General features: G+C 38.4%; 1 non-coding gene across 1 annotated transcript; it reads right to left on the bottom strand.

Annotated features, from left to right (window-relative positions):
- Positions 1–3,728: 3,728 nt before the first annotated feature.
- On the bottom strand, positions 3,729–3,847 carry LOC116659914. The gene has a single exon (XR_004315288.1). It is a non-coding gene; the product is annotated as a 5S ribosomal RNA (ribosomal RNA).
- Between the last annotated feature and the right edge of the window lie 1,805 nt (positions 3,848–5,652).

Below are 5,652 nucleotides of genomic sequence, written 5' to 3' on the forward strand. Positions count from 1 at the left end.
CTTCCCTTCTTCTTTTGGGTGTTGGCTGTCCTAAACATTGTGCTTGGAGCTGGTCCAAATTTCATGGATGCTTCATTGGAACAGAAATGAAAGAGAGTCCCTAAAACGCAGCCTCGTTGGTGAATTCCCCCAAGTCGTGGTCATCGCGTGTGATATGACGGATGAGTTTAAGCAATCAGAGCTTCGGGCTTCTCTGACTCCTTCCCTCTATTTGCAGACGTAATACTCCGTTTCTCCAAAACATCTCTGGTTACTGAAAGTAAGCTTTGTGGGAAAATGGTGACAGTGGTCAAACAAAGAGTTAACACAACCCAAACAAAAAATCCAGTTTGAAATATTTTTACAACGTTCTTTACACTCGAGCACGGTGGAGAAAAAACAGCATTTTAAGTGCTGCTCTTTTTCCCATTAGGTTGTCTGCTTTTACAGGTGGCAAGTTTCAGCGAGATCTAAAGGCAAAAGGCTCACGCAGAGATGGTCTGGAGCAGAAAGACTTGACCTGCCTGACCTCCCGCCCATGCATACAACATAATCACTCACAAAATAGATACTAAAACAATGTTAGCAGCAGCCTGGCCTAAACTAATAAAACCCAGCATATCCAGAGTGAAGGCAGAAAGCCTGTCCTTAGCTCACCCCCTCGGGCCTGGGTGTCACTGCTTCCCTGGCCTGAGTCAACGCAGCTCAAACCAAATGGCTTTTTGCACCTCCCTTCTCTCCCTGTGTTATTCTGACACTCTTTTTTTTTTTTTTCTTTCTTTCGTTTTTTCAACAGGGTCTGACTCAGTGAGTTTAAGCGCCCTTCTCTTTCTCACTCACCACATGCAAACTTTAATTAAGGCCGTCTCTATGTAACACCAACATAACCTGTTGAGAAGTGAAACAGTTCGTCAAATCACTGAGTTTGGGGCCCTAAAGGAGGGAGGGGGAAGGTCAGAGAGAGTCACGGATGATGGCAAAAAGTACCCCCAAGCCTTTAGCAGACTCCTTTTTTAAAAAAAATTGAAGTATAGTTGATTTATAATATCATGTTAGCTTCAGGTATACAGCAAAGCGATTCAGTTATACATGTACGCATGTGTATGTCTATCTTTTAACTCCTTTCCATTATAGTTTATAACAAGACGTTGTATATAGTTCCCTGTGCTATACAGTGAATCCTTGTTTGTCTAGTTTATATATGGACGTGTGCAACTGTCAGTCCCAGACTCCCAATTTACCTCTCCCTCCCTCTTCCTGCTTGGTAATTGTAAATTTGTTTTCTATGTCTGTGAGTCTGTTTTGCACACAAGTTCATTTGTACCATTTTTTATATTCCACAAATAAGTGATATCATATAATATTTGTCTTTCTCTATCAGACTTATTTCACTTAGTGTGATAATCTCTAGGTCCATTCGTGCTGCTACAAATAGCATTATTTCATCCCTTTTTGTGGCTGAGTAATATTCCTCTGTGTGTGTGTATGTGTGTGTGTGTATCTCATATCTTTATCCATTCATCTGTCGATGGACAGTTAGGTTGCTTCCTTGTCTTGACTACTGTAAACAGCGTTGCTGTGAGTAGACAGACTCCTTTTCAGGACACTCTCCCCTTTCAGTAGTAAGCACTCTGCCTTTCCCTTTCACTGTTGGGGACAAGAATTTCCTCACTGAGGGAGGTCTGTCTTGCTCCAGAGCTATTGTCTTCACCTTGTTGCCCATAAGCTTCCAACACTATTATCTCTGTGTTATGCACGTTAGCAGGGGAATTATTGATCTTCCATAAAATGTTCTCTTTTTGTATTGAAGTTGGGTCAGTTTACAATGTTGTGTTAATTTCTGGTGTACAGCATAATAATTCATTTACACATATGTATTCCTTTTCATATTCAAATGGTCTCTTTCATGAAGGAGAAATTTGAAGCTCACAAGGTTAATACCAAGTCCACAGCCTCAAAAAAATTAATTTTTAAAATTTGAATAAGTTATAAATTTAGAAACATTTTTAAAGATTTGTTGAGAAAATTCAAGATCAATCAGGGAACTTAATTTGCCTTTCTCAGCCTAAAGGTTTCAAAGGAATGGATACTGACTGAGATGCCTTCCAGGCGCTAATAATAAGTGAGGTTATATACATGTTGTAAAAGAACTTCCAGACCCCAGTTCTCCTTCTTGTAGTTTATGTAGCTTACACTATAGTGATCATGAAATGAGTAAGAAGGTGGGAGCTCCTTAGCTTTGCAGACTTGGAACCTTTATTAGCTTTTCATGGGGAGTTTCACTGCCTTCACTATTGCTGTCCAATGTCTTGTTGCAAGTCGGAGTTACAAAATTCCCTTCAGGCTGAATGAGAAAAGGCTAAAACCCAGAGGCTGTAGTCAGAGAGAATACAAAGGGAGCAGAAAGTGTCACAGCTTTGAGAAGAGTGAGAGAAGCCACTCCCAGTTAACCAGCACACGGCCCCATCCTGCTGTGCGTAGTGGGACAAGCGATCGTCTTTAGGATTGTGGATCATGAGTCCTCCCACTTAAAATCTGAACTTTTGAAATATTTGAAAGAGGAAGATTGACCATGGACCACAAAACTGACCCTAACGTTATAATCCAAACATACTGAGCTTTGGTAGCAACGTGTCCAGCCCCTTGAATATAATGAACGTAATGAGAACAGCAGCTGTTGGTTTTCTGTGATGATGATGACAGGTAACATTTATTAAATGCTTTTGTACATTTTACATTTATTGTCTAATTAATCCTAACTGTTTCATTCTGAATAAACATATATTGGTTAGGGGGATATTTGTGGTGTTGGAGCAGGACTGTATCTTGATTACACATCTACACATGATAAAATTGCATAGACTTTTAGACACACACAAGTGCATATATAACTGGCAAAATGTGAGTAAGATTTGTGGATTGTACCAAGTCAATTTCCTGGTTTTGTTATAGTCATTAAGACGTTACCATTGGGGGAAACTGGGTGAAGAGTACACAGGACCTCTTTCTACTTCTTTTAAACCTACTGTGAATCTATAAGTATTTAAAAATAAAAAAATAATTAAGAAACATATATTGATTAAAATTTAATTAGAAATTCTCAAAAATGGTTGTTTCGAGAGGGTAATTTGTCGACTTGAACTCTCGGGGCTACGGTTTTGAGAAGGATGATTTGACATTGTGTATGGAAATGATATGCATTCTTCTAAACCAAAAATTCCAATCCAATTCAAAACTTCCAATACAAGTTTGCACAGTGATTTGTACATAGATATTAATTGCTGCATTCTTTACAAATGGGAAGACAGGACATAACTGTTTATCAGTAAGCATTTTTAGAAGTAAATTATGGAACTTTCACAGCAGAGATGTTACAAGGACAGGTTCTGGAGTCAGAAGACTCAGTTTGGATTTTGGTTCCACCTAGCTGTGAGAACTTGTTCAAGATCCTTCATTTGCATAAACCAGTTTTTTCACCCATAAAAGAGGGAAAATAATATAGCCTAGCCATCAGTGTGGCTGTGAGTGAGACTTCAGTAAGATACACCACATAAATCACTTAGCGCAGCACCAGACATGCAGGGAGCACTCCATACGTGTTATGATTCTTTTACTTTTGATTATTAGAACCATATAACCATACAGATGACTACGCGGCTTTTAAAAATGATGAGCTGGGGGAGGTTATAATTGAGTAGTAGAGGTCCTGGGTTCAAGCCTCAGTACTTCCTTTTTTTTTTTTTTCCCAAAGCCTACAGTGTCCGGTATTCCCATGTGGTCTCCCATCCAAGTACTAACCAGGCCCGACCCAGCTTAGCTTCCGAGATCTGGCGAGATCGGGCGCCTTCAGGGTGGTATGGCTGTAGACCCCAGTACTTCCATTAAAATAAATAAATAAATAAACCTAAGTACTCCCCCCCAAACCAAACAAACAAAAATGATGAGCTAATTCAGCGTGTGTTGGCATAGAAAAATCCCTAGTCCCATAAAACACACCAGGAACCAACATTAACTCTCTTACTCACCCTCTCCCTCACTTCCAACCCCACCAGTTCACAAAACCATAAGGCTGTGGATCATGTCTGCCTTGTTCTCCACGGTATCCTCTGAGCCCAGAAAAATAACAGCCACTCCTTAAAACTTTATTAAGTGAATGAATGCATAAATAAATTTAAGAAAAATACCCAAAGCATTAAGTGTTTACATGTACATTAAAAGGTCAGAAGCAAATACAATAAACTGCTGACTGCTTTTCTCTTAGGAGGAGAATTATGAGAAGAAAGTAGATTTTCTTTTGCTTTTAGATTTCTTTATTATTTGGAATTCTTTAATCAAGTAATGTCAGAAGATATTTCCATATCAGGGCTATAAAAATCTAACTGCTGCTATGATCAGAGCCATGTAAGAATATGCATGCTTGGAGGCAGAACCCAGAGAAAAATGTGGGGACAGAGATAATATTTTAGGTTAGTTGTGTTGTATTGTCACTTTCCCACTTTGGTTTTACTCTAATGCTGTTGTTTGAAAATATTTCACATTTTACAAAACATTTTCCATGTTTAAGTAATCTAAGAAGTAAATGCTCAAAGAGGAATAAAATGCACTTCCTATCATTTTACCATAAGAACATTCACTATTGGTTTTACAATCAGAAAAGAACTTTATTACTAAACTTGTAGAAGTTTCTTGTATACATTTGGGGAATCACAGAAAATGAATTTAAAAACTGAAGGGTAGAAAATGTATTAAATTTAGGAAAAAAATCTTGGCATTTAAAGATAATGTTCATCTCAGTCACAATTCTAATTTAATGTTATTCAGACAGAGTTCAAATTGAAACGCAGAGAGGAAGGAATCACAGAATTTACTTTTGGAAAACTGAGGAAATCTTACAGAGTTAACTAAAATCTTGTCAAAACTACCACAGAGAAATATAGAGCATCAAGCTGCTTCCAAACTGACAGTCTTATTAATTGGCCTGTCACTACGCTGGACTAGATTGGAAGCTCCCTGAAGGCAGGAGTTCTGTCTGTTTTGCTCCCTTTTGCTTCATGGTTGCATTTTGTTGTTGTTGTTTTGTTTTGCTTTGTTTTGTTCCGAACCCAGTACTAAGTACAGAGCTTGATACATTGTGAGCACTCAATTTATTTTTATTGTTATTTATTTATTTATTTAAACTGAAGTATAGTCAACTTACAATGTTATGTTAGTCTCTGGTGTACAGCAATAGTTAAATGCTGGAGAGGCCATGGGGCAAAGGGAACCATCCTACACTCTTGGTGGGAATGTAGTTTGGTGCAGTCACTATGGAGGACAGGATGGGGAGTCCTTAAAACACTAGAAATAGACTTACCCTATGATCAAGTCACTTTTAAATGAATAAATTATCTTTTGAAATGGAAGGAAAAAATGTTAAAGGGTGAATAGAAGAGATTGGAGGAAAAGATAAGAAAGAAAGAGAATGAGGGAATGAGGGAGATGGGAGGAAATGTGGGAGCAAGGAAGGAAGGAAACAGGAGTTAGAAAGAAAGAGGAGAGATGGAATGAGTCAGAAATTGCCCTTTCTGTCCTCATTTTATTTCTCTGCTCTGGGATTACAGTGGTCAAATGGGAAGTCATGCACACCAGGTCTTTTTTCAGAGACTGACTTCAGTAGCAGCTATGGCAACACTT

Source organism: Camelus ferus, chromosome 25, assembly GCF_009834535.1.
Source record: "Camelus ferus isolate YT-003-E chromosome 25, BCGSAC_Cfer_1.0, whole genome shotgun sequence".
In the NCBI taxonomy this organism is placed as follows: domain Eukaryota; kingdom Metazoa; phylum Chordata; class Mammalia; order Artiodactyla; family Camelidae; genus Camelus; species Camelus ferus.